The following is an 18,600-nucleotide window of genomic DNA, read 5'->3' as shown; positions in this document are numbered from 1 at the left end:
GGGGTAACCTCCACATCGTCACGATTAGTGGTTCTCGCTCTCAATGGTACGCGTGGTAAGTTGTGCGTGGATCGCGGAGGGTAGCATGCGCCTCCGCATGTGGAGTCTCTGCGGTGTCATGCACAGCGAGCCATGTGATAAGATGCGTGGATTGACTGTCTCAGAAGCGCAGGCAACTGAGACTTGTCCTCCGCCAACTGGATTGAGGTGAGTAACCGCGCCACCATGAGGACCTATTAAGTAGTGGGAATTGGGCATTCCAAATTGGGAGAAAAGGGGATAAATATGAAAAAAGAAATAAAAAGAAAAAGAAAAAAGAAAATGCATCTTGTCCGTCCACACTGAGAGAGCATTTTTTGTCAAACAGAGATATCTGAAAACGATGATGTATTTTTTGTCATGTGATGCAGTCATGCTATCCATTCAACCCAAATCAATCAAGATGGCGGCCCGCATTGTTGTTAGCATTGTTAAAGATATATGGTACTTTGTACAACCTTCACATTGCTTTCCTTCAAATGCAACCAGAAGTTTACTTGGAATTGCTGTCCGGCGACAGAACACAAGGACAACTGCATTTCAGACCGTACATGGAACAGTTTTCATACGTTTTAGTTTTTGTGTGGACGAGCAGCTTTTGGAAAATGCTTAAAACGGCAGTGTGGATGGAGAGCGTTTCGAAATAACAAACACAGTTTTCAAATGTATCTGGATTAATGTTGACAGCTTGATTAAACTACCAAATATAACATGCTATGTTTAAGACAGGAATATGACACGATAACCACACATCATCTATTGTCCTCCATACTAAATCAACACTTGGGGGATGGGGTCATGTATACACAATCTATGCACTAGCACACTAAAGTAAATCCATCCTAACAGTGTAGAGTCAGCCAACAGGTCTTGTCTTTAAAGATTGCGTGTAACCCAGTTCTACAAGCATTCTGAATAAGACTAATTTACTGGGAGTCTTCACGCAGCAGGAAAGGAAAAAGAAGACCTACCTTTGATGTTTGTGTGTGAACCGGCATGGTCCGAGTGCAGAACTTGAGGGAACAGTGGTATGGAAGCTGGACCTGTGTACTCCAAGTGTTAAGGTTAGCAATGAATAGCTGACCTAGGTTTGAGGATACCAGCAGGCTAGGTGAGGGGGATAAGAGTGAACTCAGCTGGGGGATGGCCAGGTCAGTTTACACAGCTGTCACTAATTCTACAGCCCTGTTAATGCTGTAGTCTCAGACTTGTCTGGTTTGGTAATTTACTGCTACCTATTGGCAACCCTAGCGAGATGCAAAGGTTTCCCTTTTTGTGCTGCATTTTATAATGTTCTGGTCCTTCTGATTGCATGCCAGAAGACAATTTCAGATAACAATGACTTCCCAAAAGGAGCTTGTCTGTGTGTGTGCATTCAGGCCCTTCAAACCCTTTTTTGAAGGGGTGACAAAAATGAGGACAGAAAAGTTATTCAAAAGTTTTGAAACATTCTTTCCCCCTTAAAGGAATGTTCTGGGTTTAGTATAAGGTAATCTTAATCAACAGCCAAAATAATTTTGATTCCTCCCCATAATTTATAAATTAAAAAAATATATAGTTAGACACAGTAAGGCACTTACAGTGGAAGTGAATGGGGTCTGTTCATAAATGTTAAATTACATAGTGTTATAAATGTATAGCCACAAGATATAAACATTATATATGTAAAAATGTTTTTAGTGTGATAAAATCACTTACTAACATTATCTGTGTAAAGATATAACCAAAATTACAACTTTGTTGTCATGACAAGATAATGCCGGTAAACCCTGTAATCCGAAAAACGCTGTAACGCTGATAAATCCCTGATTTTATTACACTAAAATTATGTAAACACATATAATGTTTATGTCTTGTGGCTATAATTTTAAAACAGTGTGTACTTTAAAGTTTATGAACTGGCACCATTCACTTCGCATTGTAAGTGTCTCACTCTTAACCCAGATTTTTGCTTCTTGAGACAAGTCAAAATAAATTTTTCTGGTTATCAACATTATGCCACAAATGCTGCTGATTGGGCTTAACTTGTATTGAACCTGGAATATTCCTTTAAAAATATATGCATTAAATAAATAAGTAAAATTCGATTACATTTCATTAAACCAAATTAATTACATGACATGCCGATCAGTTAATTGAATTAATCACAATTAATATTTCAGCATTTGCTGAGAATGGCCAAGAAATAAAGATAATTCAAAATAAATAATACATTCTTTACTAATCCCAAAAAAATGTAGGGCTCAAAATAAATCTAATATTTCAGATATTCATTTTGAAATATATTGTGTTATTGTGGCAGATGAGTAAAGCATTGATTGGACTAAACAAAAAGTGGCTTTAGAATTTAATATATTGTTTTTTAGTTTTTTTTTGTATTACCATATTTTATTAAACAAGCCTACAGTCAACAGCAATCCATTCAATCTATCCTGTTCTCACAGGTTCCATCTGCGCTATTTTTAATTGTCGGTCTATGTACTGTACACGTCAGACGGATGCTTTTGAAGTGTCTCACTGGTTTTCAAAAGTAGTTAAAACTTTGAAAATCACATCTTGAAATGCATTCTGTTGTGCTTTGCCCTGCTGTCAAAAATGCAACCTGGCCTTTATTATGCTGCTCGGTAAGTCAGATTTTCCAACTTCCTACTATGAAAAGTGTAATGGAGAGCCACTTGATGTCGGAATTCCAACTTGGAAACTCGTGCGGAAAATTTTAACTCCGATTTCGCCTAGATGCAGGTGTGTGACGTCACACAAACATGTTGGCACCCAGGGAGATATACAAAGTAAGTGATAAACATTCACTTTTATTAAATAATATCGATAAATGAGTCAAAGTTCATACATAACATGATATTAAAGCTTGTTTAACAAACATTTGTTGAGACAGGTGTTGAAAACATGGTAAATCATACTGTCTTTTGATAATCATACACTTGTAGCACAAATGCTAGCGCTGCAGCATTGTTTATCAATTAGGTTTCTAGGAGACACCTCTGGTGACAGTCTTAGTTTACTAATTTTAAATCCTGACTTGTACTACACATAAATAACTAATACTGGCGTTATATTCATGCTGTTTAGCCAAAGGGGAACTGGCCCCCACAGTGAGCCTGGTTTCCCCCAAGGTTATTTTTCTCCTTTAACCAACATCTTATGGAGTTTTGTGTTCCTTGCCACAGTCACCTTAAACTTGATCACTGGGGGTCTAAATATAAATACAATTATTTATATTATTTATTTTAAGGCACAATTTACAATCATGTTTTTTTTTTAATTTTTTTTATTTTTTAATTTATTAAACACACATTATGAATTGAAGACATTACTATATTACAGCTTTTTTTCTGTTAAAGCATAATTTTCTATAAAGCTGCTTTGAAATGATGTGTGTTGTGAAAAGTGCTATACAAATATGTACAGGGGTTATAAGGGAAAGGAGGAGGCGAGAACCGGCTTGACAATATAAATAAAGTATAATGATAAACTTAAACAAAAACACACAAACATAAACACATTCAGGGCAGCTGCCCATAGTTCTCTCTCTCTCTCGAACTGCCGTCTCCGGTCACCTTTATCCCTCGCTCGCCTCATCAGGCTGATTGGAATGTGGGCATGCGTCATTCTGGCCCGGCCCTGCCCTCCTCCGAGCTACAAAATAAAAATGACTTGACTTGACTTGACAGTCAAACCCCTGCTAAGCTAACAGGAGCGTTACATTTTTGTTTCCTTACACGCCATCTTCCGAGCATTTGGCAGTGGAATGCCATTATGGTCGGAGGTCAGAGATATCAAGTAGGAATATCCCACATCCAACTTGATGGAAATGCAGCATTATTCTGTGGCTGTGCTGCTTGTGAAGTTTGTTGTGGCGTGCTTACTGCTCCCTGCTGACGAGGCTTGTAAAAACATGAAGTTGCATGTACTTCAAGCTTGAATTGATCTTGGTTGGAAAATATGTAATTTTTATTACATAATTTACATATATGTCAGGGCTCATAGTTAATTGTGTTAATTTTTGTAATGCATTATTTTTTATATAATTAATCACACTAAATTAAAATGTTGAATTGACATCCCTAAGTAAATCGTAATACAGTAATATACAACTTCAAAAACAACTTCAAATTACAGTGGACTTCCTCAAATGTCTTTGCTTCATCTTTACTGTCAGATGAAGAGTGTAAAAGTGATCCATGGTAGCCAATCAAAACTGCTCATATTCGTACTGTAGCTCTATGTTAGTGTGTGCCCTTTCACATGATATTTAGAAAATCTGACTAGTCAAATGTATTGTTTTCACTACAGGGCTCAGCCTTCAGCAGACTGCATCATTACAGCTCTGTAAAAGAAGGGGTTAAAAAACTCAAGGTCATGCCCAGGAAATGTGTTTCTGCAGCTGTGTTTGCATTCCAACACTGGGACATGCCACACAGCTTAAGATGGTCAGTCCATCCTGGTGTCCCTTCTAATCATAGTAGGTCCAAAAGAGCTTTATAATTCTGAGATCTCTTAATATAATAGTGTGAACAAAATTCACTTTGTCATTGTTTGACATTGTTTTGCTGAAGTCTTTGAACTCATGTCACTCTCTTTCTCTCTCTGAACACCCTTAAAGCCTGATTTAAACTTATGAGCTTAATGTTATTTCATGGTGTATTTAGCAGGGTAGGAACGTCAGCTGTTTCCACTGACATAGCAAACCTAGTGGATGACCTTTGACATCTTTTACTGGCGTCTGCTTGACGACACACACACACACACACACACACACACACACACACACACACACACACAAACACACATGTACATGCTCTAGTAATGTCTAGTAATGAGATAAACATTGCATTGAGAAGAAAATATGCAGAAAAGTGTCCAAGGTGCTTTTCAAAATATAAGACACAGTGCATAAAGGAAAAAATTATGCTGTCTCTGTAAAGTCTGAATTTGATGTAGCCTCTGTGTGAATGTGAAGTAAGTTGCTATAGGGTGTTTTTTTTAGTCTGGGAATTATGAAGCTTTTTTGATCAGTATCTTCAGAACCAATATTTTGTTATTAATAATCATGACAAAAATACTTGTTATATTAGTTATTCAATTAACAGCATTAAGCATATATATATATATATATATATATATATATATATATATATATATATATATATATATATATAAAAAAAAAAAAAAAAAAAAAAACAATCTAATACAGTTATCTTGCATATTAAAATCAGCCAACAGATTTTATGTTTCGTTATCCACCTGTTGGGGGAGCAAGAGCTCTGAGCTGTTTGTCACATGGCAAACATTCCAGGGAATGGCTCCGATCAGCCACTTTGATAAGATTAGTCAAGCCAAGCCATGGATGATGTATACTATTTCAGAAAGCTTAAAACATGCTTGGTAAAACTGCAAAAACTGTGAGACTGATATAGACACCATTACTTTAAGAAGCTCATGTAAGAATTATTTTAGTTTTAAATTCAATGAAACACGTGCTTGATAAATGATTAGTTAAGATAAATCATCTGATTGAAGACATTTTATATAAGGAATGGGCAGGGTTGGTAGGGTTACTTTTGAAATGTATTCCACTACAGATTACAGAATACATGCTGTAAAATGTAATTTGTAACGTATTCCGTTAGATTACTCAAGGTCAGTAATGTATTCTAAATACTTTGGATTACTTCTTCAGCACAGGTAGATTTTTTCACTTGTTTTGACTATAAATACTCAGTAAGACAGGAGCAAGAAGTGTTTTGACATGTTAAAAACACATTCTCTCAAAACCTAAATATCTTATGCAGTGTTGTTTCTAAAACAAGATAAATCAAATTGATCTTGTTTTAAGGATTTTTAGATATTTTTTACAGGAAAACAATAAAAAATTATTATTAAGAATACCATTTTTGCCCTAATATCAAAGGTCTTACTAGAAAAAAGAAATTATGATCCAACGTGAATTTTCTTGATAAAAAAATAATATCGTGCCTGGTAACGTGCATGTAAAATGGCTAGAAATAGCATTTTAGCTTAGCGTAAAGCTGACAATTTACACAAGGTTTATTTCTGTTTCTTCTGCTCCAAACTTTCTTCAAACTTACTTCTCTGTCTGCTCGTATGAATGTAACACATTATAAGAAATTGTTTCACCGCTGTTCAAATGCACTTTGGATCGCATCATTTATATGTATAAATGTTTTCCATCTGAAAGGACTAAATATTAAATGAAACAAATGACAATAAAATGCAAAGTAATCTCTTCAGTGTTCAAAATACTTTTTGAATGTAACGGTATTCTAATTACCAATTATTTAAATTGTAACTGTAGTGGAATACAGTTACTTATATTTTGTATTTTAAATACGTAATCCCATTACATGCATTCCGTTACTCCCCAACCCTGGGAATGGGACAGATCACAGCATCTACAGTGTAAAACAATCTGTCAAAATCGTGCCAACTCTAAAGTCTAACCAATACAGATGTTACTATTGCAGTAACAGCCTAAACACAGCAGATCTAAAATGCAAGAATCCAACACATGATGAAACCATTAAAGCTACACCATGACCTAAATACTCACTAACCATAACAACTACTACAAGACAAAACCTGACAAAAAACAGGGGAACCAACAATTTATACTGGCAGGACTAATGGGAAAGCAAGAATAATTGAAAAGATACATCTGAGAACAATCAAGTAAGGCATGACATGACAAAGAAGATATGAACTAGGAAATGATTCAGTAGAGGTAAAGTCTACTGATGTTATGCTTGACTGTGCTAACCAGCCAAACCTTGAGGACCAGTCAAGCAACTGATATTGAAATTAATGGGTATGCTAGTGGATAGCTTCCTCCAGCTATTATAGGGGTGGTGCATACAGCCAGGAAGCACACAACCTGCATGCTGCCATCTTTGCTCCATGGGCTCTCAATTCTGGACACTTTGTATTGGTCAATATACACACTTAAAATTAATTTTGACAAATACTAATTCGCTTCCACTATGATTCTTTAATTGACAGCTCCAAAGTCGAAGCTAAAAGAACATTGTGAGTTTCCCAAAATTACAGCATTGTGATGACATTCATGTATGTTCATCTCATAAATACAATAATTCTGACATAACTGCATTAGCTTTAGTTACAGTATTTGATGAAGGACAAATAAAATAAATGAGGAAAAAATATGATTCCCCGATCACAGACATTACTGTCCGGACAGGAATATATTTATCAGAGGACCCTCAATTTAGCCAAAAAAAGGTAGGTTATTTGCATCAGAATTTTAACCGAGGTTGTGTAAAAAAAAAAAAAAAAAAAAAATAAAAAAATGATACTGAAAGAACAGGCATTTATTTATACAAAATGAGTTCTCAGAGGGTGCCAAGTTAGTTTCTCCTGAGGGAAAACTAGTCTTGTTCAAATAGGGCTACTGAGGGTTTCTAACATACCACAAGTTGAATTGAAACACATTATGTTCAGTATTCAAAAACAGCCAAGAATGCATAGTCTTCTAACCATGTATACAGTTACCACATTAACACTGTTGCAAACACAAAGTAGTGTCTATTCACAGATTTGTTGACAGACATGCATACATTTATTTTCATGGACACACAATATGGTATCTGTTGATCTTTACCCAGCATGACAATCTTAACAATTCAACAGAGTCTTATAGTCATGCAGTACTGTGAGAAAACGGTTTATTTGAATTTGTTAAGGGGAACTTGGTCCATTGAAAGGACATTACAGGTTTGCAGATACTAAATGCGAGGAAAACACTTGAATGACAATACGTGCATTATTGTTTTTTAGATGTTCTCATGAAATGAGAATGTCTCATGAGAGCCACAGCAAACGTGCTGACTGCTGCGCTGGTTTTGAACAACCTCCAAAACCAGAATGTTCCTGAGACGTGGAGCCATGGAAGATACGGTTACCTCAATGTATTAAACATTTGTTGTATAAGAGATATCATTGTCTTGTTTTGTTTTTTGTATCTTTGAGTTTGTAGAATTGCTTAATGAACATTTCTCGAAAAGCTTAACATTTCTTAAACATTTCTTATAGATTTCTCCTCTCACCCAAGTAGCAATTTGTATGTGCTGAATTACCAATGTATGTGCATTACTGTACACATGCTTCCACATTACAGTTGACTATCACTCCAACATGTTGATGCATGCACAACATTAGGAAGTGTGAATGAGTTTCTCTCACGAGCGCATCAAGGACACTGCAGATGCCAAGCTTTATAGTGAAAAATATTTACATTTTGGTCTATTTCTAACTCAAATTGGATCGTATCGCTTTAGAGGACATGGACAGGGGCACTTTAAGTTACCTCTGGGCCCATGGGCTCGTTGGTCCGCTGAGGACCCCTTCCAGTTGTTGAGCTCCATTGGAGTTGTAGGCCCCTGGGCTTCAGCCCATATGAGCCCATGCATTATGCGCCCCTGGACATGGATTAAACCACTCAAGTTGTAAGGATTACCTTTAGCTGCTTTTATGTCTGTTTTTTTGGAGCTTGAAAGTTTTGGACCCTCATTGACTTGCATTGTATGGACAAAACATCATATATCCTTCAAAGTATGTTCGTTTGCATTCCGCAGAAGAAAGAAAGTCAAATGAGAATGAGTAAATGATGAGAGAATTATAATTTTTGGGTGAACTATTTCTTTAAGGATAGTGTGATTATGTAGTATCTTGCTTATGCTGCATTCCATTCAACTCAGAAAGTCGGATTTTCCAACATCCTACTAGGACAAGTGCAATAGAATGCCACTTGAAGTTGGAATTTCAACTTGGAAACTTTTCAACGCCAAGTTGAAGGTGCATGACGTCACACAAACATGTTGGTACTCAGGGAAATATAAAAAGTAAGTGATAAACATTAACTTTGATTAAATAATATCGATAAATGAGTAAAAGTTCCTAGATTACATGATGTTAAATCTCGTTTAACAAATGTTTGCACAGACAGGTGTTCAAAACATGGTAAATTATACTCTTTTTTCATAATCGTACACCTGTAGCACAAATGCTAGCACTGTTTATCAGTTGGGTGCTAGGAGATGTCTCTGGTGACATTCGAACCCCTGCTAAGCTAACGGGAGCATTACAGATTTGTTTGCTTTTACACTATTTATCTTCTGAGCATCTAACAATGGAATACCTTCATGATCATGAAATATCCCACATCCGACTTGAATGGAACGCAGAATTAGAGTATGCTAGGTTAATAGGCTAATCAGTTAGTACCATGCTACTGTAGGCATGCGGGCCAAGGCCCGCATCCCACTAGTCCAGTGCCAATTTTTAGTTTTTTTTAGTTTTTTTATGTAATTGCAATTACTATTTAAGATAATTAGTTGCATTTCATGTTTGTAATGAATATTATTTATGTGATCATCTGAGCATCTAGAAACCTCTGAATTCAACAGAGTTTTTGTACTTCAAGGTGCTGTGGGAAGTCAAATGAACTTAACACCTTATTTCTAAAGGGATAGTTATAATAATTATGAGTAAACCACTTTATTGATTTGGGAAATGTGCATCTATAGAGGACATTTTTGTTTCCTTCCCCAAAACAGATGTTGTTTTCCTTTTACCAGACTCTTAAAGATTTGGGAATCATTTAGATTATAGTAGGGCAGCCAGATGTCCCGTTTTTCCCGGGACAGTCCCATATTAAGCACTTTTTCCTAGTGTCCCGACATATTATGAAAAAATTATGTTTTTTCCTGTATTTACCCTCTCCTAAAATTTCTCTATCACCTATGTGGCTTTCTTAGTCACGTGAGGATTATAATCAAAGGTAGCCAAGGAGATACGGGATGTAAAACCAATAAAATCACACCGTGTTATTTGAAGTACATGATTGGATTAAACTTTCCAATCACAATCCACTATCAATGGACGTCCAGTTAGTGAAGTGATTAAATTGTGGCTGGAAAATGTCAAGGAAGCGTGCATGTACATTTAATGAGGATCTTCAAAGAGTTTACATTTCTAAAAAAGGAGTCACAGACAGAGCCTAGTAAAGTGAGGTGTGAGATTTGTGGAGCTTGCTTTTCCATCGCCCATGGAGGCCGCACCGATATCGCGCAGCATGTTCATACAAAAAAGCATATGGATGCTGCTAAAAGTGTGCCACACCAAATGTTAGCGATTTTTTTTTTTTTAAGCAAAGTTTCAAATTTGACAAGGTGCACGCAAGTGAAGGACATTTTGCTTATCATTCTGTTGTTCACGGCCATAGCTTTGCACATTCATGACCTGAGAAAAGTCTTGCAGGTCAGGCTGGAGTCATTCATACCCTCTGACATTAAAAAGCAGTTGGATGCCCTGGTTGAAGCTGGTGACATGTGAGCAGATGATTGCTTTTGTGCAGTGAGAAACTTTTATTCAGCATCAGTGGATTACCTCCAAAATTGGAGCCGCAAATCGGATAACACAGAAAAACTTGTGTGGGCCCTACTGAGAGAAATCCCAGAGTGGAAAGACATTCAGAGCAGCCTTGAACACTTCTACTCCAGAACCCCGCTCTCAGTTTGATTGACAAAACCACACTCTTTGATGAGTGGGCTTGTGCAAAAAACATTGTCACTTGTCGCATCACTGAGTGGAACATGAACAAGACGGCCATGTCTGAGTAATGGACAGACGTTTTTCGTGAGCTGGAGAGCAAGACCATCAACTTCGGAGTCTTAGCCAAGTTTGTTTTATGCCTGCCTGGGACATCTGCATCTGTAGAACACGTGTTCTCATTAATGAACGCAGCATGGACACCAGATAAATCTCGACTCAGTGTAACAGTCATGAAGGCAATGCTTTTTGTATGTCTTAATTTAGGACTGGACTGCTCTGCATTTTACGATAAACTCTCGAAAGGCAAGCGCACATTGAGAAAAATTGTTGCCAGCGATAAGTCCTAGGTGACAACAGTTACAGATGCAGATGCATCCTCTACTTTGCATTGATCTGCGCCTAGATAAGGATACGTCAATTTCATTTTTGCTGGGAGGGGGCTGTCCCGTTTTCTACAAGCAGGAATTTGGTCACCCTAGGTTATAAGAATATCTGACGCCAAACCAGGCCAGTTTGTTTCCTCTCAAAAATAATCAGGACAGGAAATGTATTAAAATAGAACACATGAGTTTGTTAATAATTTATAAAGGTCCAGACTTTTATTCTGCATTGTACATGGCCCTTTTTTTTTTTACCATAGTTTACCATAGGACAACTCCTCATTACCGTGGTTAGTTAGGTAGTTAGTCTTTCTTAAAAAGTAAACTGCTTATTTGTTAAAAATAATAGCCTAAACACATTTAACACAACTTTTTAAATACAATTTCCACAGTTGTAATGAAAAATTCTGTTACAGATTACAGTAATAAATGTTAGTAAGGGTGTTGTTGATGTGTAGATGTGAAAAGTCTTGCAACTGATGCTAGTGAAGAGCAGGTGTTTTCTCTTTCCCTTGTCAGAGCTGTTCAGTATGTCAGTCCTGTAGCCGTTTGAAATGGTTGAATTACTCCATAGCACTTTAAAATAGAATCATCTCATGAAGAATTCAAATGGGTCGCAGAAGTTTTGTCGTCTACGCCACAATATTGAGAGAAGCTCAGTTTAATGAGACAGTCATGTGATCCGCTCTGTGCTATCCTGTCACCGGAAATCACATCGAGGGAAGCCTGGTTGACGTGTGCGAACCTGCATCTGCCTGCTCCAGAGATACAGTATGATATTACAGAGTGTGTCTAGCATTTGATTCTGGGTGGATCGCACAACACTCATGTGAAACCAGTCTTTAAGCACCCCGCACTCATCCACGTTCTGGATGAGAAGCATATTTAGCGCTTATTAATGGCAAAAGCAAGATGAATTTGAATATCATATATTTACTTTGGCGGCTGAAATTTTGTTTTGGAGGCCGGTGAAAAATTTTCAATGCAGGAAACCCCTGTTCTCACAAAAGCAGGGGATTTAACTGTGGATTTAACACTTTAAAATGTACAACAAGAAAACAAACTGGTATGGCAGCCATCTTTCTTCACTGAGAGTCTCTGTCCTCTACAGACTCAGCAGTCCAGCTAAAATATAGGCTATCAATCAATTGCACAACTGACAATCAATTGGATTGGAAGCATACTTCAAATATTATGCTTAATAATAATAATTATAATAATAATAATAATATAGCTAGTTTTTTTAATGGACTTCTCCAATTCCACCATCTCCAGGCACCTCCTCTGCAGTGACCCCTTGTGAGGCACTCCTCACACTTTGGGAACCACACTTCCCTAGTGGAAAAACCAGCTAAAGCTTTTGGGACATGGTAGCTGGTTTAAGCTGGTCATGAGCTGGTCCAAGCTGGTCATAAATTTGTCAACCAGCTATCTTCCAAACCCAGCTTGACCAGCTAATGGCCAGCTTGGACCAGCTCATGATCAGCTTAGACCAGCTCAATGTTATTTTAAGTTTAGGAACAATGTTTTTTGGAAGAATGTGGCTTGCTAAGAAAAAGCTAACTGAAAACACCAAGAAAAGTAAATGTCCAGAGCTGCTTTGGTTAAATAATGTGATGTGTGATAATGTAATTAAAAACAATAAGACTAAAGGATTTCATGGTTAGGACACAAAATAATTTTAGGTATGAAAACTTGACAAATGCCCTGAGATACACACATGTACATATGGCAATGCTGTAATTGACTCCAGATGATTGAATTATCAAACAACCACATCGTGGCTGCATTACCACCCCCACCTACATACAGTCGTCAACAAAAAAAGTAGATCTGACCATGAAGGTTGTCAAAAGGACTACAGTAATCCCAAGAAAATATGGTGATATTTTTATGTCTTTCTTTTCTGTCCCACTCATAAATCTCTGTTCATTCTTTTCACCGAAAAACAATGTTATTTTATTTTCCTCTCTGTGTTCAGGTAAATCAAACTTTAAAATTCAGTTCGTGTAGTTTCACACTGAGGGACATTATAAAAAAGACCATTCTCAGACGATTTTGTTTCAGCATTTCATCCTTGCACAGTGGGAAAGGAACTTGGATCATCTGAAACCCAATACTGTTTCAATGAAATTCCATGTACCCCTACAGATGCACTGCAGTCAGTGCATAACCGGTTATGTGAGGAAAGTCCGTGGCTTATTTAATCATTTTCAAATGACTTTGACCTCTTTTTTGTGGAACCTCTTTATTTATTTTAAAGCACATATTCCTTTTATTCTATAGTTTCTAGGCCAATTAAAATCAATCAATGCTAGCTTTGAGAGTTCCTAAAATCTAAACAGAAACATGAGAGAAATGTGAGAGATTCTTATTTTCAAGAATCTTTGAAAGGTGCCTCTTAAGACTGTGTAGACAGGTAGCAGGTACGTCTGTGGTTATGTGTCTGTTTTGAAATACATTCATATGTGAGGAAAAGACTGAGAAATCTTTATACTAGGCGTGCACTTTTAAAATGAATAAACAGGGATGATAAATGACCAGATGTAGCAGGCATAGCTACTGTCAGGTGTCGGCAGTGCCATCGCATCACCAGGGACAAAATATTTGTCTTTGTTGTTTCTTCTAAAATGTACCCATACATTTTGTGAGCCATATCATATGAACTACACGTGCATACAGTATACATTTCATACTGTATATAGTACATATACTATACATGATGTCAACAGGGGCATTTGTAGACTTGTATCACCACTGAGGTGCATCAACATCAAGCAATTTCTAGAATCTCATTAATTTCCATGACTTTTCCAGTCATTCATGATTACTGGATAAGGATTTTTTTAAATAATTTAATCTTGTGCGATCCCGCGTACACATGCGTGGACGTTGTATTTTGGCTACACTATACGCATAATTTAAATGAATCATAGTCTCAGTTCAGGAGAATTTGTGCTGTCAGTAAAGGGATAATGAGTTGTGACAAAACAACATGGCGCCGACCACAGCGGAGTTTGTCTTTGAGAGAAACGCCAACATAACTACATCTGTTAAGAAACTGAATTAAGTTTTTACATTGAAACCTGTTTGAGTCTCTGTTTTTCCAATATGCCATTTAACATTTTTTAAAGATTTATCGTGAAATGTCACACTGCTGAACACAATGTACACTAATGTCACATTGAGAATTAATGGGTTCATCGAAATGCAGAAAAATTTAGCTTCAGAGGCTTTATATGGAGTTATGATGAAAATAAGGTGAATTTCGAACTGTTCTGTGACCAGTGCAGACAGACAGTACACTGGAGGTTAAGTCATTCACTAAATAGGGAGCAAGGGAGCATCCTATAGCTCTCTATGCAGCTAAGTGCATTAAATCCAAACTTCCTATCAAAAGTTCAGTTTCAGGCTGCAGATGATATTTGATCCACTCAACATGTTTGGCTGACATGGGACAATGGTAATCAGTACATAGATTCTGAATTTTTAATGTATAATTTTATTTTAACATGGTTGGCAGTGACTGGATGATGCTGTCCATTAATTTGAATCAGAAATAATTTGGCTAATTTCTGATGTAATGTCTAATGTCTCAAAAACATGAATAACCAACACTCCTGGAAACATTTTTTTTTTTTTTACTTTTTATATATTAACAATTTTACAACCTAGTCCAGCTGTTCACATATATTGCCATCAATATTTAGGAAAACGTTAAAATGTTTAAATTTACAATGTAATTTAAGTAAATAAATTTGGATAATTAATTTAAATTAAATATTCCATGATACATCCAGGTTTTTAATGACCATGGGAACCCTGTTGATATTACTGTCTCTCAGAGACAGTGTCACTGTTTCTGCACTCACTCACACATGTCCGCTGCTTCATGGGGGATGGGGGAAAGGGATAGGGGCTAGAGAATATATATTTGGAGCTATAGTCCCAAAAGCCCAGGACTGTTCAGCAAAGGTGTAGAACTTAAATCCAAACCTTGTGGCTGACAGACGCAAACCTTTAGCCTCTCACCTCATCACTCATACATATTAGTCAGTGTGGTTATTACGTAAATCCCTGAAAACAGCTTAATAAGGTTAATAAACAGGGTTGGGAGGGTTACTTTTGAAATGTATTCCACTACAGATTACAGAATACATGCTGTAAAATGTCATTTGTAATGTATTCCATTAGATTATTCAAGGTCAGTAATGTATTCTAAATACTTTGGATTACTTCTTCAGCACTGGTAGATTTTTTCACTTGTTTTGACTATAAAAACTCTGCCAGTACAGTAAGACAAAATACACATGTTAAACATACATTCTCTGAAAAACCTAAATAATAAGGTTTATTTCTATTTCTTCTGCTCCAAACTTACTTCAAACTTACTTCTCTGTCTGCTCGTATGAATGTAACACATCATAAGAAAGTGTTTCACCGCTGTTCAAATGCACTTTGGATCGCATCGTTTATATGTATAAATGTTTTCCATCTCAAAGGACTAAATATTAAATGAAACAAATGACAATAAAATACAAAGTAATCTCTTCAGTATTCAAAATAATTTCTGAATGTAACTTTTCTAATTACCAATTATTTAAATTGTAACTGTAGTGGAATACAGTTACTTATATTTTGTATTTTAAATATGTAATCCGGTTACATGTATTCCGTTACTCCCCAACCCTGTTAATAAATACCCAAGATCAATGGAACATTGGTGTGCCATATATTTTCTCAAGCATCCAAGCGATTCAACAAATGTTGGGAAGTCATGTGACAATGTGCCTCTGCTTCAGAAATTTAAAAAGCCAAAAGAATACCAGATGGTATTTAAAGTTAGAGAGGGCAAAGTGTGTGTGAGAGAGAAAAGTTAGAAAGAAAGAGTGTGAGAAAGAAATAGAAAAGCATTAAAGTCAGTAATTTTTCAAAGTCATTTTAGGGTCAAGTGGAACTTTTACAGTTTCACTCTCATGAAGTAATAATAATGAATCTGTTTAAGCTTGCAGAGGCAAAACAACACCCAACAAGTAGATAAAAGTGGATAATGGTGCCTGAAAATATCTCTTGCCAAACACATTCCAGCACTGTTCAGAACTGATCCAGTGGCTTTAAAATATTCACATTGATTTCAGTTTTCAGTTTTGAATCTCTGTTCATTCAACTGTACTGAGTGAGCAAAACTTTTAATTTTGGACAGTTACTACCAAAGCAGCCTGATGTTAGCTGTATGTGTAGTTCAAAGGGTTTTGTTTTGTGCAACATGTAATACAAAACACAATTGCAATCTTGGTCACATACAGTAAAGCTGTGAGGTTTTGGGTTTGATCCCTTTTACTGATCTCAAAAAGTCAGAACTACAGAGGAATCGACAATCTGTGTCAATTTTCAACCACTGTCAATGAAAATGTTAAAGGAATAGTTCAAAAACCTGTGTGACCCTCTTTCTTCTATGGAACATAAAAAGAGATGTATGTTAGTCTTAGTCACTATTGACTTTCTTTGTATCTTTTTTTCATACAATAAAAGTTAAGGTTGACTGAGGCTGTCATTCCATGAGGAAAATAAATTCATGCTATTCTTTCGTTTTTTTAATATGGTTTGGAACATGAGGATGAGTGATTATGATGACAGAATTTGTATGTTTGGGTAAATTATCCCTTTAAAGTACAAAGGCTTTGTGGACAAGTTTTAGGAATGTAATCAATGATGTATTTATGTTTTGCTATTATTTATGTCCCTTTCTGCATGAATTACATTGTAAGTCAGCTACTTATGTGTGCAAAATAACCACGCTCAAATAAAAAAAAGGGCAAAACACTGCTCCAGTTTTAAGGCTGAATATCCAGCTCAGCACCCCAAATGGAGAGCAGTACAGTGATCTACTGACAACACACATACTTTGGGCCTGTTATGGATTTGCTCTGTTTCTTGGAAGAGACGGCACATGTGTGACCCATGTGCATATGGTTACTGGGGTGTGAAGATATTCATGTGGGAGATGAGCAACACAGTTTACTCACTAATAGAATGTGATTTATATTTTGCTTTGACTCCATGTTCAGGTTGGTAAAGAAAAGTTTAGAGTGGGCAAAGAAACACAGACATTGGACAACAGATAATTGGAAAAGAGTGTTATGGATCTTAACCCCATTGAGCTTTTGTGGGATCAGCTAGACTGTAAGGTGCATGAGAAGTGCCCGACAAGACAGCCACATCTATGGCAAGTGCTACAGGAAGCGTGGGGTGAAATGTCACCTGAGTATCTGGACAAACTGACAGCTAGAATGCCAAGGATGGTGGAGGGAGTGTGATGCTCTGGGCAATATTCTGCTGGGAAACCCTGGGTCCGGCCATTCATGTGGACGTCAATTTGACACGTTCCACCTACCTAAACATCATTGCAGACCAGGTACACCCCTTTATGGCAATGGTATTCCCTGATGACTGTGGCCTCTTTCAGCAGGATAATGTGCCCTGCCAAACTGCACACTTTGTTCGGGAATGGTTTGAGGAACATGATGAAGAGTTCAAAGTGTTGCCCTGGCCCTAAAATTCCCCAGATCTCAACCCGATTGAGCATCTGTGGGATGTGCTGGACCAACAAGTCCAATCCACGGTGACTCCACCTCGCAACTTACAGGACTTGAAGGATCTGCTGCTAATGTCTGGTAGCAGATACCACAGGACACCTTCAGGGGTCTTGTAGAGTCCATACCTCGGCGAGTCGGCGCTGTTTTGGCGGCACACGGAGGACCAACATCATATTAGGCAGGTGGTCATAATGTTTTGGCTCATCTGTGTATAGCTAAGCTTTAGCTCATATTATACAGGATTTTTGTTCAAACTAAATTGAATTTATAGTGCATAGTGCAATTATGTAAATACACATCTTATGTACATATGTAAATTCACATATTTAATTCAATAACTGTACATACCCCTACCTTGCACATACATTACCACTTGTACATGTACATACGACATACTGTTATATGTCCTATTATTTGTATGTCTGTTTATACTCTTACCTTATTTTATATTCTATGTCTCACTGTAATGTTCTGTGTGCTCTTGTTTCTCCTATCACCAAAAAAAAATAAAAAATTGCTTGTGTACGTGAGAACACTTGGCAATAAAGCTGATTCTGATTCTGAATGTTAAGGCATTTATTACAAAAATAAATTTAAAAATAATAAAATGATAAAAATAAAAAATAAAAAAAAAAACATCACATTAACTGCCATTAATTTGAAACATTTTAACAGCCCTAATATTTTTATTTTACATTTACACTTTTTATATTTTCTACTTTTCTGTTCTATTTTTCTATTTTTATTAACAAAGTAAAATCAAAATCTTTGCAAGCAAGGGTATAATGTCATTTTAATATATACGTAGGTCTCCAACTGAATCACTTTATTGACTTTTATTGACTTATCAAATACCTTTTGAATCAAAGAATAAAGGTGACTGCTGATCTAGGGGTTGAAAAAATCACATTCAATAGCTTAACATTTTTGAGTTATTGAAATTCAGTTAGTTGTTCTTATGCGTACACAAGAATCTCTGG

Source organism: Myxocyprinus asiaticus, chromosome 35 (assembly GCF_019703515.2).
Source record: "Myxocyprinus asiaticus isolate MX2 ecotype Aquarium Trade chromosome 35, UBuf_Myxa_2, whole genome shotgun sequence".
NCBI lineage: Eukaryota > Metazoa > Chordata > Actinopteri > Cypriniformes > Catostomidae > Myxocyprinus > Myxocyprinus asiaticus.
This window is presented reverse-complemented; position numbering follows the sequence as displayed.